At 47.9% G+C, this 19681-nt stretch overlaps 1 long non-coding RNA gene across 1 annotated transcript; it reads left to right on the forward strand.

The window, feature by feature from the left end:
- Positions 1-15616: 15616 nt before the first annotated feature.
- On the forward strand, positions 15617-16881 carry LOC149361733 (uncharacterized). Its single transcript, XR_016288438.1, has 3 exons — positions 15617-15648; positions 15753-16178; positions 16766-16881. It is a non-coding gene; the product is annotated as an uncharacterized LOC149361733 (long non-coding RNA).
- The last annotated feature ends 2800 nt before the right edge of the window (positions 16882-19681 follow it).

Raw genomic sequence — 19681 nt, forward strand, 5'->3', positions numbered from 1 at the left:
GAATTTCTTTGGAGGAGAAATTCTAGAGGCCCGTGTACTGTGCGATGTCAGTGCACGTTAAAGAACCCCAGGTGGTCGAAATTTCCGGAGCCCTTCACTACGGCGTCTCTCATAGCCTCAGTCGCTTTGGGACGTTAAACCCCATAAACCAACCAATCTTTTATAGCTGAAGATATTGTCGACGTCACAGCTCGAACGATACTGACAGCAGGGGGCTGATCGGGAACTGATGCATCATATTCAGATGCCAAGGCCACAGGTGATAGCGGTGAAAGACAGTCCGTCCGTCCGTCCGTCCGTCCGTCCGTCCGTCCGTCCGTCCGTCCGTCCGTCCGTCCGTCCGTCCATCCATCCATCCATCCATCCGTCCATCCGTCCATCCGTCCATCCGTCCATCCGTCCATCCGCCCGTCCGTCCGTCGAGGTGAGGTGACCAAAACAGCGGACTGGCGGACCCATCACTAAAGGAAAGCACAATAGCAGGTGATAGCGGATAGAAGGAGCAGTTCGCCCAGTCCAGTTTCCAGCACCCCAATCAGCTTCTCATTAAAGCGGATAGCAATCAAAGAAAACATCATTTTGAGGGAAAATTGTTTGTGAGTTTCACTCTTAGGTACAAACAACAAAATATTGCCAAGGTTTTTCTGGACCTCTACATTGCTAGAAAACTCTAGCGGACATATAACGCAACAGCTCTTTTAGCGCCGCGTGCGCTTCTCGATTCCTTATTCCTATGCGACTCCGCAAGAAAGAAAGCACAATTTATGAAGCCTAATGCTTAAATACTTTAAATGTTCCTTGCATTTCTCCACTTAGTACTGCTGGAGCACATTGCTGGCAAGCTCATAAGTGTTATGGATACGAGAGAGCCTCTCTGTTATCCTGTGAGTGAAAGCCATAGCTTTATTGGATAATGTTTTAGGGAATGATATTTGCTGTATTCGGGTTGTCTTAAAGAAAATTAACTACCAACAACTTCTCTAAACACTATTTTTGGTACGATTGGTACGTATTGGTTCTAACGTTTGTAACCTCCCCGAGGGCATGGAGTGCCATTGTCAAATAGGGGAGCAATTCCTACCTTATGGGGTACTATAACGTGCCGTGCAATCGCAAAGCACAACGACATTTTTTTTTCGTCCAGCCTCTATTGAAATGTGCCGAGTGTTACCGGCGCCGAATCTGGAATCGATGGGTCTCGCGCCGAGCAGCATGACCAGGGCGCAGGTAATCAGGGCAAATACTTCTAGTCTTCGTCACTAGGACCACGTGCTCTCTGCCGCAGAATGCCTCTAAATGCCTAATGAAATTAGGACGTATGCAGCACAATTTACGATCTCTTTGTGCCTCACAGCTAGTTCGTACAAAACGGAGAAATGATATAAATAAAATTTTTCACCTTATACGGAGGGTACACCATCATCAGCAGCATGTTCACCATTATTTCAGCCGATGAATGATTGAACTTGTTAGCCATCTGCAGTCGTCTTCAGGAAAGGTATATGCTTGCACTAAGCCTTTGTGGCGCATGTCAAAGAAGTGCGTTACCGTTGCGAGATGGCAAAAAGGCGAGCGCGAAGGGTGTGTGCACGCAGTTCCCCTGTCCTGCTGGTGGTGTTTCCTATTGATGCAATTTTTCGATACTCTGAGCTTAACCCTGTATAAAGCTTTGTTCGCTCTGTGTCATCAGGGGCTATTACCAAACTCGTCGCTGGATTAGCTGTAGATGAGGGTGTAGAGACTGTTCCCAAAAGGGTTTAGTATACACTGCACGCTTCTGTAGAAAGGAGAATGTATGCGGCGCATTCGACATTCCGTGTCCGTCTCTGCACTGCGCGAGAAACGAGCTGCGGTGTTTGCATAGCGCGAGGTTCGTTTGGGCCAGGTGGGATTGCCGCCGATTGTGTGGCTGGGCAGATGCCTACTTCATCTGTCTCCTTTGGAACCGAAGAGAATGGCGGCGCAGTTCCGCAGGGTTGCTCTCGCCTCCTTCGGCGTGATTTCATTTGCCGCGCTCCAATGGAGACCCACCTCCGATTGCTGTCTCCTGAATCATTGATTCGCCAGCAGCATAACACGGTACGTGCGGGTCTTCGGATACATATGTCCTTCCGCTTCCCTAAGCTTCCAATCCCAGGTTCTCTATGTTTCCTGCTAAAAGTTTATGTATTGCATAAGATTGCATTTTCTGGTTTTTTTTTTTTGCGTCCACTGCGTGATACTGCTTACTTGTGTTCTTGCCTTACCCTTTCCTGTGGAATTAAACGTAATTAAAACATTGGACATTGCTGACTAGAATAGCAGCATAAGTCAAACTTCATTAGGACACAAGTCTATAAAATGAAATGAATTGTGGAGAAGGTAAAATTAGAGTAATTAGTCGCGAATCCAAACCCTGATCATTTGGGTTCCGAGACGGGCATGAGAATCTTAAACCACGCACCTGCTCAGGCTTTAAAACAAAGACTACAGCAGCGCAAAATAATAAAATAGTTTTCAAACTGGCAGCCACAATCACGCCCCCCCCCCCCCCCCTCTGATTTAAAACACTAAGTTTGCAATATCACTAACACTGGCATCCATTAAGGGTGCCCGCTGTAAACAATTTAAAGTTTTCTTTTTATAAGCCACACTTTCGGTCAGCTACTGGCCCTCGTTGAGCGAGCATGCACCATAGCGTTTCTTATACCTACTCTTGTTTTCCATACACAGTGGAGGCAGAGCAACATGAAGAAGTCGGATGGCACATCCCCCTCCTTATAGACAGGTAGAAACCTTATACCATATGGAATGAATGGCAGCTGCTTTTTAATGTCTGCTGGAAGATGTCCGAGAGAAATACTGCGCCCCAGCAGTCCAGGAAGGAAAATTTGATCTAAGATTTCGGGTTTACGGCTTATCAGGCAGTCAACCGACTGCATAAAAAAGAAGCCTTTTTCTCTCTACCATGATTTAGTGGGCAACGTGCTGTCGAGAACAAAAGTCTCCAGGACGCGCGAAAAGCAGATTTGGCTAATTGCTGCCACGTTTGTTAGAAATCGCCAGGTATCATTACCACACGTCACAGAACGACGCGGACTCGTCTCCAGCCAGCAGCTAACCACAACGCTACCAGCTTCGGTTCCCTGTGACACGACCTGGAACATTTTGTCCTCTATAGTACTGCTTTGTGAGTGAAGAAAATTTTGAAGGTGGTCCAACTGGCATACTTTTGCCACCATTTAAGACGTCCTTACCTTTAACTTCACAGTATATTTAACGATAAACAGGAACCGGTAACATGACGTCAAGTAAGCCCTTGCGGAGTCTTTTTCGGATAATATAATTCAGGTATTCAAGTAGTAACCTAACCTTTATTACATTAAAAGCCGCCGCAGCTTAGAGCAAAAACCCGCTCAGCCTTCTGCTTTCGATCCTTCTAGACAACTTGAAAAAAAATCAGGTAAGTCTTGCCCCAGTCGAATTTGGAGGGCAGTACGAAAAAACGATTAACCCTAGTCCACGCAGCACTTTCGTACTGCTTGGCTACATGAGACCTTCATATTTATGTCCTGTGGTCTTTCATATTATATGTAAGCAGTGCCCGTCCTGCGTAGGCAAAAGGATCCACTGACGGGACCCAGTAACGCTGTCACCTCATATCCTTAAAGGCTGAGTTGAAGTGGCTCCCATTTTTTTAAGCAGATCTCCATTGTGATGCTTGATGCCAAACAAATCTCAAATATTCAGAAAGTTGAAAAATCCTGAGGGAGGGGCAGTCGTTTACCGCCCATTGCATGTTTGACTATATGTACAGGGTCGTCCACTCTAAGTACGAACACGGCGCAGCGTGGCCGCGCTCCGCGGGGCGAGAGCGCATCCGGCGCGGTCGCGCATCGAAGCTCTGCGGCGCAGGCGCACACGGGCCTGGAGGCGGTGCTTCGTGTCGTCTGCTACAGCGCGGGTGCGCACAGTGCTGCTGTACGGTGAAGCGCACCTAATTCTCTGCATGATTACCGCGCTCGTGTGCACCGAGACAGCACTGCGGCAAAACGCACTAACTACAGCGCGTTGTCGCTGGTTGCGCGTACGACAACCCAGCGGCATCTCGTCTCAGTGCCACGATCTCGGTAATATACAAACCTGTCATTTCCCGTTTGAATTGATTTGGTTTATCTGGTCCGAAAGCGACATAGACTACATGGGACGTTATAGTCGAGGACCTCAAATTGCTGTCGACCAGATGGGCGTTTTTAACGTGTGCTGACATCCCACCGTACACGGTTGCCTTGCGTTTCACCTCCATTGAAACGCGGCCGCCGCTGTCAGGGCCAACCCGCCACTTCCGTTTCGAACACTTTGGCTTCTGTCATATATATATATATATATATATATATATATATAGCTCACTGGCCTAGCTCAAGCTAGGCCAGCGGCCATTGAATTATCTCATATCCATCGTTCATCACGCCTCATTCTTCGGCTGGCCGCCACGTAACAATATATATAGAAAAGTTAAAAACGCCCATGTGGTCGACAGCAATTAGGGGTCCTCGACTATAACGTCCCATGTAGTCTATATCGCTTTCACACCCCATAAACCAAATCAATTCAAACCTGAAATAATAGCTTTGCATATCACCGAGATCGTGGCACTGAGACGAGATGCCGCTGAGTTGTCGTACGCGCAACCAGCGACAACGCGCTGTAGTTAGTGCGCTTCCTCGCAGTGCTGTCTCGGTGCTCACGAGTGCCCAGGCAGCACAAACCGTTGGCCCAATATTGGGAGTCTGTTGGCTATGTGTGGCCCTATACAGGACCAATGTTGCCTTCATTGTCCCCATATTGGCACTGCCACAATGGGCCATTTCCAACATTGGCCCTACTTGTCCGATGTTTTCCCCATATTGGCAATGCCGCTTAGTTACACCTCCAACGATGGCCCTACTTGTCCGATGTTTTCCTCATATTGTTAATGCCACTTAGTTACACCTCCAACGATGGCCCTAAATTTCTGTGTCGTCCCCATAGTGGCAGTGCCGCCTCATTACACCCGCTATGATGGCCCTACTTGTCCGCTGTTTTCCCTGTATTGGCAGTGCCGCTCCACGACACACCAAAGGATGTCCCTGTGATTATATGTGGTTATTTCTCTCAATCCATTTTTTTTAATATTCGGACTTGTTTATTTATTTAATTTTTATGACCAACAACAGCGCTAGCGTCGAACTCTGACGCGAAATTACAATAAAAAGCGCGATGTAATTGATTGCGCGAAAGTGAGCAGAGGTCAGATTCATTCACGAAGGTATACGAATTTTGAAAAGCGGCGTAGTTGGATTCCCTCTTGATCTCGTAGAGGGAAATTTAGTTAATGATGATTGTTGTAGGATTCTTGACGTCTTGCAGATTCGTTTTGCTCAATCACATTGTAAGAGGACACTTTAGGAGAGGTTAACTTTTTATAACAATTAAAAGCACAAAGGAGGATACAAGCAAGGAGAAAACATATTTACACTTGACTGGCTCGCAGTTCTAGGTGACGAAACCAGCCCTCGGTCCTGCCGAAGCAGCGGGTTTTAAATCCTATGTCCCCGCCCTCGGTGGGAGAATAACCAATCAAGTACTATACAAACATCCACCCAATAACTTATTGGGGAAAGGAAAATACCACCAATCAGCAATTGGGGAAAGAATAACACAACCAGTGAATTATTGGGGAAAGAAAGTAACTCATCGCGACACTGTACACATATGCACGCTTTCCACCATCACGATTTCTGATAATTATGCTTTCCCGCTGCGAGCTTCGCGAACACTCGCTTTCCCAACGTCCGGTTGCCCCAAGTTCGAGGAAAGCCACTTCAATCCATCTCTTTCCCATCGTCGCTCCTCATGCCTGCAGCTAGCGTGACAATAGGTCAAAGCATGCCGCTGCAGACATGGTACAAAGAGCCACGCACTGTGACGCGGGTCAGCCTCGCCGTACACACGTGCACACAGGATACCGCCTAACGACTCCGTCCATGAGGGGAGTTCGACGTCTCCTGTAATCCCCCGCCATTCGGCGCCTCCCTTCTCCCGCTGGGTTCACTGACCCCTTTCTGTGCGGTTGTGCGGAGGGCCTAAGAAAAAGGACTTAATGGGCATTCCCATAAAGCGACGGGATGCGGCAAACAAACTACAGCACCGCGAACTTCACTCCTCCCAACCAAGAATGTCACACGGACACTTGTTGTCAGTGGGACATTAAAGTTCAGCCACGGTGTCCAACAACAAAAGTACACACGCACGCACGCACGCACGCACACGTACGTCGGCTGTCCGGTCAGTCCACCAACACGCACACATGCGCCGGCTGTCCGGTCAGTACACCAGCACGCACACATGCGCGCACACAGCGGATATTTCAACCCGCACACACAAGGCTGGAAACCAATCTGCACATTCCAGAATTCACCATGTCAGATCGGTGCCCCAAACTGGCAGAAATAAATTCTAGCCACCTACATCTCGAAACAACACTTGTTTCTTTTGAGCCTTGCCCAGAAGACTGGACCCAACTTCCGAATTATCCGGGAAAACACCGGTTCTAAAGGCTGCCGCCGCCGTCGGATCAATAGAGCACACCTGCTCCTCGCGGGCCACGAAGATTGCTACTGCCCTCGCGTCTGCATTCTCCCCTTCTTTGAGTTTCGCAGTAGGGTCAGGCCTCTCATCAGCTACTTCGCATGCAGTTTTGCATCGAGATTCAAGTAGCCCTAGCTCTTCGTACAACTGCCCACCGACGTTCACTTCAAAGAAAGTCATGCCTTCGAGCCTTCTTTTCTCATAATTGACTCCACCAGCTTGCTTGCGCAATTCTGGCAATGCAACACACTGTCTCTCCTCCATACTGATAGCCACGGGGACAGATGCATTATCCCAATCCTGCAGTTCCTTATCAGCTTCGAAAACCATTGCAGTGATCAAACGCGCATTCTTTCCTTCCTCGGCATCAAATGCAGCCTCATCGCTCGTTGTTAGCTCACAATCTGCTGCAAAAACTTTTGCAGCTACCGGATTGGCCTCAAGCTCTACCGGCGTCTTAGGTTTGTCTCGAATTTTGAAATGTTCTTCAAAATCAGCTCGCTCTGTTTCTTCATGTAGCCGCTCTCTTTCTATCTGGTCTAACAGCGAGTGCGTCTCAGGTGTCACCAACTTCGCTACACCGTCCGCTACATCTGCTGTCACTGCGCAGAGTGTCAGCTCCGGCTGGCTAACCGATTCATCTTTGGCAGCCGGCTTACCTTCGCCTGCAAAGGGTGTTCCCGTTATGCGCGCCTGCTCTAGCTCTTCGTCGAGCGTTACAGCTGCGCCAGAGTTTGCGCCAACCTGTTCTTGCTCAATACTGAACTCCTGTTCACAAACAAAACACTCATGAGCCTCCTGGGTCTCCTCTATCTCGGCTTGCTCTGACAAGCAGCGCTTCAAAGGCGTGACTAACGCCCCTATGCCCTCGGCCATCTCTCCTGGCACGGCACACACGGTTGGGCCCTGCTGCCTAAACGCTGCAGATTTCACGCCTATAGCCATTGGCCCACAGGTCACTCTCAATACGGGAACATGCTGTTCTCGCTTCGATTTCGGACAGTCAATTATTAGATGCCCAAATTCCATGCAGTCAAAACATTGAACTGCTGCCAATAACATCCCTTTATCAGATTTCGTTCCCTGGTTGAATTTAGATTGCATCTGTGCAAGTTTTATCTTTTCTCGTTCAATTTCGAGTTTCAACTTGCCAATTTCAAGCAGCTGTTCTGCCTTCTGCTCAGTCTCCAAACATCGCATCATGCCCTCCCAATCGTACCGCACGGCAGCCATCTCCCTTTTCCGTGCTATCATCTATAGCACGAAAACACTACACCGACATGGTGAATTCGGAGGAAACAGAAAGGTCTCCTACCTCGCAGGTTGCTTTCCTCTGCCACGGTAATCTCGTCGCCCTGAGTGACGACAGCGGGCTCCTTGATGCGGATGAGTTGAGTTGAGCCCCGGCTCTCACAGAAGCAAGCTGACTTGAACCTCCTGCCTCGTTTGACTCGCTGGTGGCCTGGTTCTTCTCTTGAACCTCAACGGGGACGCCTGGTTCCTTCCGCAGCTCACGGACTAGGCACCTCCACGACACGTCGGTCGCCTGGCTCCTTCAGCTCCTCGCCGACTTGAGCCTCCTACGTCCCGTTGACAATGACCAGAAGTCTCCGAAGCTTTCAGCGTCGCTCTGACGCTGACATTCCTCCTTTAGGACGTACCGCTCTGCAGCTTGTCCACCGACTTGATCCTCCGCCCCTCCGTCAGATACCTCGAGCAGGAAGACGTAGCAAATCCTGTCGACTGCGCCAGTTGGATTCCCTCTTGATCTCGTAGAGGGAAATTTAGTTAATGATGATTGTTGTAGGATTCTTGACGTCTTGCAGATTCGTTTTGCTCAATCACATTGCAAGAGGACACTTTAGGAGAGGTTAACTTTTTATAACAATTAAAAGCACAAAGGAGGATACAAGCAAGGAGAAAACATATTTACACTTGACTGGCTCGCAGTTCTAGGTGACGAAACCAGCCCTCGGTCCTGCCGAAGCAGCGGGTTTTAAATCCTATGTCCCCGCCCTCGGTGGGAGAATAACCAATCAAGTACTATACAAACATCCACCCAATAACTTATTGGGGAAAGGAAAATACCACCAATCAGCAATTGGGGAAAGAATAACACAACCAGTGAATTATTGGGGAAAGAAGGTAACTCATCGCGACACTGTACACATATGCACGCTTTCCACCATCACGATTTCTGATAATTATGCTTTCCCGCTGCGAGCTTCGCGAACACTCGCTTTCCCAACGTCCGGTTGCCCCAAGTTCGAGGAAAGCCACTTCAATCCATCTCTTTCCCATCGTCGCTCCTCATGCCTGCAGCTAGCGTGACAATAGGTCAAAGCATGCCGCTGCAGACATGGTACAAAGAGCCACGCACTGTGACGCGGGTCAGCCTCGCCGTACACACGTGCACACAGGATGCCGCCTAACGACTCCGTCCATGAGGGGAGTTCGACGTCTCCTGTAATCCCCCGCCATTCGGCGCCTCCCTTCTCCCGCTGGGTTCACTGACCCCTTTCTGTGCGGTTGTGCGGAGGGCCTAAGAAAAAGGACTTAATGGGCATTCCCATAAAGCGACGGGATGCGGCAAACAAACTACAGCACCGCGAACTTCACTCCTCCCAACCAAGAATGTCACACGGACACTTGTTGTCAGTGGGACATTAAAGTTCAGCCACGGTGTCCAACAACAAAAGTACACACGCACGCACGCACGCACGCACACGTACGTCGGCTGTCCGGTCAGTCCACCAACACGCACACATGCGCCGGCTGTCCGGTCAGTACACCAGCACGCACACATGCGCGCACACAGCGGATATTTCAACCCGCACACACAAGGCTGGAAACCAATCTGCACATTCCAGAATTCACCATGTCAGATCGGTGCCCCAAACTGGCAGAAATAAATTCTAGCCACCTACATCTCGAAACAACACTTGTTTCTTTTGAGCCTTGCCCAGAAGACTGGACCCAACTTCCGAATTATCCGGGAAAACACCGGTTCTAAAGGCTGCCGCCGCCGTCGGATCAATAGAGCACACCTGCTCCTCGCGGGCCACGAAGATTGCTACTGCCCTCGCGTCTGCATTCTCCCCTTCTTTGAGTTTCGCAGTAGGGTCAGGCCTCTCATCAGCTACTTCGCATGCAGTTTTGCATCGAGATTCAAGTAGCCCTAGCTCTTCGTACAACTGCCCACCGACGTTCACTTCAAAGAAAGTCATGCCTTCGAGCCTTCTTTTCTCATAATTGACTCCACCAGCTTGCTTGCGCAATTCTGGCAATGCAACACACTGTCTCTCCTCCATACTGATAGCCACGGGGACAGATGCATTATCCCAATCCTGCAGTTCCTTATCAGCTTCGAAAACCATTGCAGTGATCAAACGCGCATTCTTTCCTTCCTCGGCATCAAATGCAGCCTCATCGCTCGTTGTTAGCTCACAATCTGCTGCAAAAACTTTTGCAGCTACCGGATTGGCCTCAAGCTCTACCGGCGTCTTAGGTTTGTCTCGAATTTTGAAATGTTCTTCAAAATCAGCTCGCTCTGTTTCTTCATGTAGCCGCTCTCTTTCTATCTGGTCTAACAGCGAGTGCGTCTCAGGTGTCACCAACTTCGCTACACCGTCCGCTACATCTGCTGTCACTGCGCAGAGTGTCAGCTCCGGCTGGCTAACCGATTCATCTTTGGCAGCCGGCTTACCTTCGCCTGCAAAGGGTGTTCCCGTTATGCGCGCCTGCTCTAGCTCTTCGTCGAGCGTTACAGCTGCGCCAGAGTTTGCGCCAACCTGTTCTTGCTCAATACTGAACTCCTGTTCACAAACAAAACACTCATGAGCCTCCTGGGTCTCCTCTATCTCGGCTTGCTCTGACAAGCAGCGCTTCAAAGGCGTGACTAACGCCCCTATGCCCTCGGCCATCTCTCCTGGCACGGCACACACGGTTGGGCCCTGCTGCCTAAACGCTGCAGATTTCACGCCTATAGCCATTGGCCCACAGGTCACTCTCAATACGGGAACATGCTGTTCTCGCTTCGATTTCGGACAGTCAATTATTAGATGCCCAAATTCCATGCAGTCAAAACATTGAACTGCTGCCAATAACATCCCTTTATCAGATTTCGTTCCCTGGTTGAATTTAGATTGCATCTGTGCAAGTTTTATCTTTTCTCGTTCAATTTCGAGTTTCAACTTGCCAATTTCAAGCAGCTGTTCTGCCTTCTGCTCAGTCTCCAAACATCGCATCATGCCCTCCCAATCGTACCGCACGGCAGCCATCTCCCTTTTCCGTGCTATCATCTATAGCACGAAAACACTACACCGACATGGTGAATTCGGAGGAAACAGAAAGGTCTCCTACCTCGCAGGTTGCTTTCCTCTGCCACGGTAATCTCGTCGCCCTGAGTGACGACAGCGGGCTCCTTGATGCGGATGAGTTGAGTTGAGCCCCGGCTCTCACAGAAGCAAGCTGACTTGAACCTCCTGCCTCGTTTGACTCGCTGGTGGCCTGGTTCTTCTCTTGAACCTCAACGGGGACGCCTGGTTCCTTCCGCAGCTCACGGACTAGGCACCTCCACGACACGTCGGTCGCCTGGCTCCTTCAGCTCCTCGCCGACTTGAGCCTCCTACGTCCCGTTGACAATGACCAGAAGTCTCCGAAGCTTTCAGCGTCGCTCTGACGCTGACATTCCTCCTTTAGGACGTACCGCTCTGCAGCTTGTCCACCGACTTGATCCTCCGCCCCTCCGTCAGATACCTCGAGCAGGAAGACGTAGCAAATCCTGTCGACTGCGCCAGTTGGATTCCCTCTTGATCTCGTAGAGGGAAATTTAGTTAATGATGATTGTTGTAGGATTCTTGACGTCTTGCAGATTCGTTTTGCTCAATCACATTGCAAGAGGACACTTTAGGAGAGGTTAACTTTTTATAACAATTAAAAGCACAAAGGAGGATACAAGCAAGGAGAAAACATATTTACACTTGACTGGCTCGCAGTTCTAGGTGACGAAACCAGCCCTCGGTCCTGCCGAAGCAGCGGGTTTTAAATCCTATGTCCCCGCCCTCGGTGGGAGAATAACCAATCAAGTACTATACAAACATCCACCCAGTAACTTATTGGGGAAAGGAAAATACCACCAATCAGCAATTGGGGAAAGAATAACACAACCAGTGAATGATTGGGGAAAGAAGGTAACTCATCGCGACACTGTACACATATGCACGCTTTCCACCATCACGATTTCGGATAATTATGCTTTCCCGCTGCGAGCTTCGCGAACACTCGCTTTCCCAACGTCCGGTTGCCCCAAGTTCGAGGAAAGCCACTTCAATCCATCTCTTTCCCATCGTCGCTCCTCATGCCTGCAGCTAGCGTGACAATAGGTCAAAGCATGCCGCTGCAGACATGGTACAAAGAGCCACGCACTGTGACGCGGGTCAGCCTCGCCGTACACACGTGCACACAGGATGCCGCCTAACGACTCCGTCCATGAGAGGAGTTCGACGTCTCCTGTAATCCCCCGCCATTCGGCGCCTCCCTTCTCCCGCTGGGTTCACTGACCCCTTTCTGTGCGGTTGTGCGGAGGGCCTAAGAAAAAGGACTTAATGGGCATTCCCATAAAGCGACCGGATGCGGCAAACAAACTACAGCACCGCGAACTTCACTGGCGTGTTTTGTAATTATGGTATGCAAAAAAAAAGAACGAGAGAAAGAGGTGCCACAATCAAGAAAATGAAATTTCGATTCGAGGAATGGTATAATAACGCACTAATTAACGTACTGCCTCACATATCTCTCGCATACCTCACATACCACAGCCCCCGATTATAGGTTGCCGATTCAAATTCGTGTCTCAAGATATAGGCTCAACTTAACTAATAAGTTTATGCTGCACGAAACGCTGAATCGTATTACACAATCCGGAATACAATGCCTCACCCACAGGATGCTCACCCTAGAAAAAAACAAATAAATCGCTTTTTCCACTAGGTCACAAATTATTGCGTGGCGCATTTTGAGAGAAGAAACGATGTGAGTAAAACGGGATTTTGGTTTTATCGCAAATAAACAGTTGACGTGAACAACTTGCTGCGCATTTACTGCGTGAAGAAGCAGCAGACGAGAAAGCAAATGTAGATGTATGTTAAATTAAAAAAAAATAATAAGCGAACAAACGGCTCTGCTTCCTGAAGCCGCGAAGCTAAGGTGGCTAGGTTTTTTTAATGTCGCAAATTGTTTTGTTATTCTGCTGTGCTTTTTGGGTATTCTATAACGACGGGTCTAGCATACGTTTTTGCTTTAACCCTTTGTGGGTTCACCTATAATTTCCGTAACATAGAGAAAAACACTACACATTTTTCGGGTCTAGGCATCTTCAGAAATGCTATGGAAGAAATTTCAGAACAATAGCAGCAATAGTTTAATCAAAAAAAGTGGGACGCATGTGTCCCATTGGCACATGCTGTCCTTTTGAAAAAGTGGGACAACACTGTCCCATTGACTCACGCGAGTACCAAGCTGTGGTTAGTTCTGTCATTGTTTGTGGAAGGGGCCGAAGCAGGTTGCACACAGGGGTACATTACACACACCACACACAAACTTCGTGCGCGTTTCACTCCCGGAGGTGGCACACCACCTACATCTTCGCCTGTTTTGCACTTTCCGTGGGTTGTGCCCATTACCTGCAAACCTTACTTCGTCCGCAATTCCGACCGTTTTTTGTAATAAGAGGGCGCACCTTGGCCAGACGGTCATATCCCTCTTCTCCTCTCTTTTTTCTTTCGTTGTGTCATTCACATAAAGCGAGTTCATAATTTGCTGAAATCGTTTCAAGGACATCAGCTTTGAAATTTCTTCACAATGAAAGAGAGGGTCACGGCTCCAGCACTGATACAGGTGGTGCCCTGGGCACACACTCATCAACAGCAGTGCACCAGAATATGCTCGTAACTCTTCTTTTGTCGGAACTTGCCACTTCCTTGGGTGCTTCTTTGCACCGAAGAGGTTCGTCTGCTCAACTATGAATTCAATCATCTCATCATCAAAATAGAGCGCGAATGCATCAACTGCGCGTGCTGGCGCCTTTGGGGAGGTTTGAGAATCCCATGTCTTTGGGCTTTGAACTGTATTTAGCGGTTCATTTGTAGTCCATGCACTGCCGACCTCCTCCTCTTCTGGCTCACTCTCTCCACTTTGATCCAGCAGGAGCGCATTCCGTTTCCTCCTGAAACTTTTTTTTGAAGGAGTAGACCGCCGTTGGCGCTTGCTCATTGATGGACCAGCTTCGATTTCGTCGTCTTCAAAGCTCGAATCCGACGGCGCTAGCTCAGGGACAAAGTCGTCCTCGCTGCTTTGGGCCTCGTCTTCACTAGTCTCAGACTCGTCAGGCAAACTGAAGTAGAGCGCCAGCGCTTCATCCCGCGTAAGCGAGCCCCCTGCGAATTTGTAAACGATACGAAACTTAGAATTATCAACATCGACAGCTTACTTTGTTAGTCGTAGCATACTTTCAGCATTCTGTGTGCAAAAATTATGCCCCTGGAGCGCGCCCTTCACGTTCGCTTAGTGTTTTCGATCCCGTCAATCCGGCTCTGGCGCTCATAGAGACCTCTTTTTCGGGCACTCTGCGATTCTGACTACCTAATAAATCGTTTAGGGCATGCACCAAGTATTTCCCTTGAAGGACAGAAAAGGAAAAACTTACCATTCATCTAGAAATCTTTTTGGGCGCGAACAAGCGGGAGCAATTTTTCCGGCATGAATCTTCACAAACGAAGAAGTTCAGCTTTGAATGCTGGTGGTGCCATCTACAGGAAAACCTAAAACTTAGTGGCACAAGCGTTGTCAAAGATTCAAGATAGATGGCGCCACAAGACCGTTGCCCAGAAATTCACCCGCTGCCGCGTACGGAGGTTTTTCGTGAGAGTAAAAAGCGGGACCCATCTGTCCCGTTATCCCATAAAGGGTTAAATTATCACGTTCATCAAATTAAAGATCGGAACTTTTTCCCGGTCGCATTTCCACTAGTTTTGTTTTTGCCTTTTCTTTGCGCGTATCCTTAATACCAATGAGCCATAACAGGTGCATTGCTGATTAGCGCGCCGCGTCATTTCGAGCTAGCGCAGACACGCACGGGTGGGCCGCATGACGGCTTAGACCGACCTGCCTACACTGGTGTGTATAAAATGTAGGGTATTCGTCGCTCTAGAAGCGAATCATTGGATTATATTGATGAATGGTGTTGCTTGGACGTATGCCATCCTACTTTGTCCGCCACAAGTATCATATATGAAACACTCAGAGAACACGCATTGTTCCCGCTAATTTTATTTATTGTTTTATATTTCCGGTATTTTCATAGTAACATGTTTATCTCAGCTTCAACCAAAGAGGCACACGACCGCAGAGATTACGCTAATGTTTGGAGCCGTTTTGACGAAATTCATGCCCAAGCTCCACGTTTCCACTTCCAACATCTCCGCATTGTCGTTTCCTTGCCGCTTTTCACGTGCTCAACGCCTATGGCGCACCCTCCGGACATTCCGGAATTCTTTCACTCATTTCACCCCCCCCCCTCTCCACCCCCTTTTTGAAGTCCCATACAGCTGCCTTTTGCCGGGCCGAGCCTCTTTGTTTGAAGAGCGCTGGCCCTCACCATGCTAGGAGTTATTTTTTTCTTTGTGATTTTAGGTACACTGACCTTCTCTAACCTGTTTTCCCCTCGCGCCCAACTAAGCGCAACGCCGCTCATCCACCCTCCCTAGATTTTCTTCTACCCATTTTCCAGCTGCCGTTTCTCTTGCTGCAGCAAATTCTCCGAAAAATATAAGAAACCTGTCCCATCGTGGTCTCCTCCTTTCCCGAACACTCGCCCAACGAGTATCGCCTGTAGCTAGCAAGGCGGCGAAAAGCCACACAACCAGCGTGCCGACGAAGCATGCGCGCTCAAGCTGACGCCGTTCGTTGTCGAGAATCCGCACCCGATACGATTTCACAATTATGACGGAATTCAGTAGCCTGGCCTGCAAGATTCTATTTGTGAGTACCACGATACTTTTATATTGAAATGTGTTCGGAAATGAATATGGTTCTTGGCGTAATTGGCGCTTTGAATCTGCGCCGACCTTTTTTTTCTCCGGCAGGAAACGAGAAAGCGACAAAGCACTGGCGCCAACTTCTGAATGGCAACTTTCACAGCGAAATGTCTAGCGCAAAGGCATGCACAGAATGGTGAGAACTTTATTTTTCAGCTTTGAAAAAATGGATTTACCGAACGTTGACTATCTCTTCAATCACCGTGGCGGAGTGTCGTGTGGCCCGACTCATGTTGCGTTCATTACGACATTGGTCGTCTATCGTTTGTGCAAGATGAGTACCAGAAGCGCTTATTCTTTCACTGCAGCAGTTTTCTGGCCGCGTGTAATATTCCCGTGCCGGGTGCCCTTGTCTTGGCCAGTTGCAGGCGTACGAGAAAAAGCGGAATTCCTGGTCCCAGCGAACTTTATCCATGTTGTCTCGGAATTAATCACCCATGGACTAACGGAAGAGTGATTTCGTGTGGTTTTCAAGTAAGATTTCCGTCTGCCCCGTTACATGCATGCCAAGCGGCATCGATAATCTGCTTACTTTAAAAAAAGTGTATTCGGTCTCCTGCGTTCAGCGCATTTCGGAAAACTGTGCAAGCCGTCTTTGCATGGAATATTATATTTCATAGCGAAAAAAAAAATGCTCACAGCTGTTCAATAGGGAGGAGCTGCTACCACCTGTGCCATACTTTGCTGGAACAAAAAGGCAAACAACCAGCTCGCAATAGACATATAATTTTGATAGGAAATATAAAAATAGATTGATTTGTATTAAACACTATATTTATCTCTTTTTGTGACTTTTAATATGCATTTGAGGGTGTGACACGGCAAATTGGGATTAGAAATTAGCAATACGGTGGGAAAAAATTGTTAAATTCAATTCAACATTTTGCTATTAGTGTGGGGATTTATATTAAGAGTCATTTAGAAATTATACTTTCAACATATGTTGCGAGTACCTTCTCGCACACTGAGCGCCACTAAGATCAATGTGTTATTTTATTTCTTGTCTTTTTTCTGCGATGGTTGTACTTACACTCATGATCACATCATGCACCTCTTTGCAGCTGCGATGTACAGCCAGGTCATCGTGCAAGAGCTTGGCGAGGAATTTGTTTCAAGGCACTGCAAAAGTTCTCTTACAAGAGGAGTGCAACGATTAGTGCCGATATGACTCATCGATTCAGCGGCTCCGGTACAATGCATTTCACGATGTACTGGCACCGTAGATGCAATAAATTTTGTTCTTTGAATCCGTTCTTTCTTTTTTGTATGTCTGCTGACTGCTCATATGTAAAATGTTACACATACAAGCTCCGGCTGGTGGAAAACAAGCGGTATATGTCTGCATTGTTGCTGGCCAGCAAGAGGTGTGGTACAAAACTAGGTGGGACCCCCGATCGCATGCAATTTCCCACTGGCCTTGCAATTGATATGCCACCTATAAAAGTTAGATCAAGGGTGGAAAAGTGGGCACAAGTCGGAGCAAACCTGGGGCTATTATTGATACTGGCAGAATGTGGGCATACTATTGGCGCGAATTTCGGGCCATTATTGACAGATCGACTGAATGTGGGCATACTATTGGCGTGAGATTGGCTGAATATGGGCATAGTATTGGCACGAATGTCGGGCCATAATTAATAGATTGGCTGAACATGGGCATAGTCTTGGCACGAACGTTGGCCATTTGTGGACAGACTGGCTGAATGTTGGGCCAATGCTGGCAGCTAGACTGGCTGAGTATAGGCACAATCTTGGCATGAATGAAGGGCCATTGTTGGAAAAAGTCTCGGATTGCTCAAATGCCAGTGTAGGACCAATATTCATGCCAATTTCCGCCACTCTTTTGCCACTGTTGGACCAATCAATTTGTGCTGCTTGGGTGCTGTAATCATGCAGAGAATTAGGCGCGCTTCACCGCACAGCAAGCACTGTGCGCACCCGCGCTGTAGCAGACGACGCGAAACACCGCCTCCAGGTTCGTGTGCGCCTGCGCCGCAGAGCTTCGATGCGCGACCGCGTAGGATGCGCTCGCGCCCCGCGGAGCGCGGCCACGCCGCGCCGTGTTCGTACTTAGAGTGGACGACCCTGTACGTTGTGTCAGCATGCGAGTGTTTTATCAGGCCAGCGTTATTTGATCTTTTAACCAAAACTTTAACTCTAACCATTTGAGGTTTCAAAATGAAATCACATTACTGAGTCATCTACAGGGTATATGAAAGGCACTGTGGGATCATAACATGTTTAGATCACTAAAAAAGAAGTGAACTGAGAAGAATCAGCGAAGACCTAGGAGACGTAGCCACCTCGTTGCTCCCTCTGTGGCGTCTACTTTTTTTTTTTTGCTTCAAAGACGGTTCTTTTCCTGTTGAGCAGTTCGAAAAAATTACAGATAATTAAAAAAATGATATTGAAAGAACAATTACAATTCTCTTCATTGAAAAATATGAGCACTTCTGAGTCGCTCTCTAAGGCTGTCTAGGCTCATTGTTTTGCTTTTCTTCGTCGTCGGGATGCCTGGAGGCTATATTAGTTCGAAATTAGTATTAGTTGATGAAGGCGGCTATTTGTAAGAAAAAGCGCGCGAGAATATGCATATTATTTCGATAGCAGTATTAGATGAGGACGATGGCGATGTGAAGTGCACAGCACGATAGTGTGTTGCAGTCTACACGAGAAGTGTAGGGCTGCGGCGATAACCTAGTGCTCTACTACGATGACCAGCGAAGCTGATCTGTTCGTGTCTCCGCGGGTTTGGATTCCAGTCGCGGATATTTTTTTATTTATTTTTGTTTATTTATTTAACTTGGCACAAATCCACAAACACCACATGCATACAAATATCTGGAGATCTTGCTCGACGTTTAACTATGGCGTTAAATTTGTCCCACTAATTACAATCTCTAGCACTGATACCTGGTCGTGCCGTCCTTGAAACGCACAGACGCACTCGAGCGCAGAACGTTCCTAATTACTATGAGGATCCACGAATTGAAACAACATTTCTTGTCACAGACTATTTGACTTCGGTATGAGTTCTTCTAAATAGACATCACGAGATATTATAGCAAAGTGAACAGCTGAAGTGCATTTTCCTGAAACATGTCTCCAGTATACCGACGTGCTAAAATTTTAGTGCACATATAATTTAAAAGTATGTCTCCAAGTGGAAGCGTCACAGTTATCTATCCGCACGGCTTCCACTCCCAAAAAGAAGAATTAGCGTGAAGTTCATCTTCGGAAATGAAAAAGTAATTCGACACATCAAATGTTCAGCCTACCAGCTGTAATATTTTGCAGAAAGTGCAACTTATTGTAGGCTTCATTTTGACACTAAGAATGGTCAGAGCACCAGCCACCCTGATCTGCCCTTATCCAGGCTGTAAAGACTACGCGTCATTAGTTTGATGAAATAGGAGCCACAATCGTAGACTGCGTACTGCGTGTTTTGATCGCAATCATACATCGATTGAGAAGTAGAGCAGTACGTTACAATCAGCACGTTTAAAGCTGTCACTCCAGGCTTGAGCCAAAGTGCTGGAAAACTGACGTGATGACGGCTTGGAAATATCGGTCGGAAAATATTTTGTGAAACCATTCTTGTTACTATGACAGAAGCCAACAGCCACAGAAACCAAGGGGCACAGGAGATTTTTTTTTAGGTTATTTATTTTGTGGTGTTGATAAATTTAGAATATTACTGAATATGTTATCGTTTAAAGATAACTGATTAGAAAAGCAGAAGAAAAAACAACCACCTGCCGCCGGTGGGATCCGAACCCACGACCTCCAAACTACGCGTCCGGTGCTCTACCTCTGAGCTACGGCGACGGCTGTCAATTCTTCTGCTTTCGGGGGTATTTATGTTTACAAGTAACCTCATCTCCTTCCCTTGTTTGCTTAATTGCTTAGCGAGGGCCTCGATTCTGGCCGCCTTGACGCCTTAGGAAGCATAAGAGGGTTCTCACGCAGCTTCCACT

This window comes from Amblyomma mixtum, chromosome 2, assembly GCF_055824585.1.
Source record: "Amblyomma mixtum isolate Tamu chromosome 2, ASM5582458v1, whole genome shotgun sequence".
In the NCBI taxonomy this organism is placed as follows: domain Eukaryota; kingdom Metazoa; phylum Arthropoda; class Arachnida; order Ixodida; family Ixodidae; genus Amblyomma; species Amblyomma mixtum.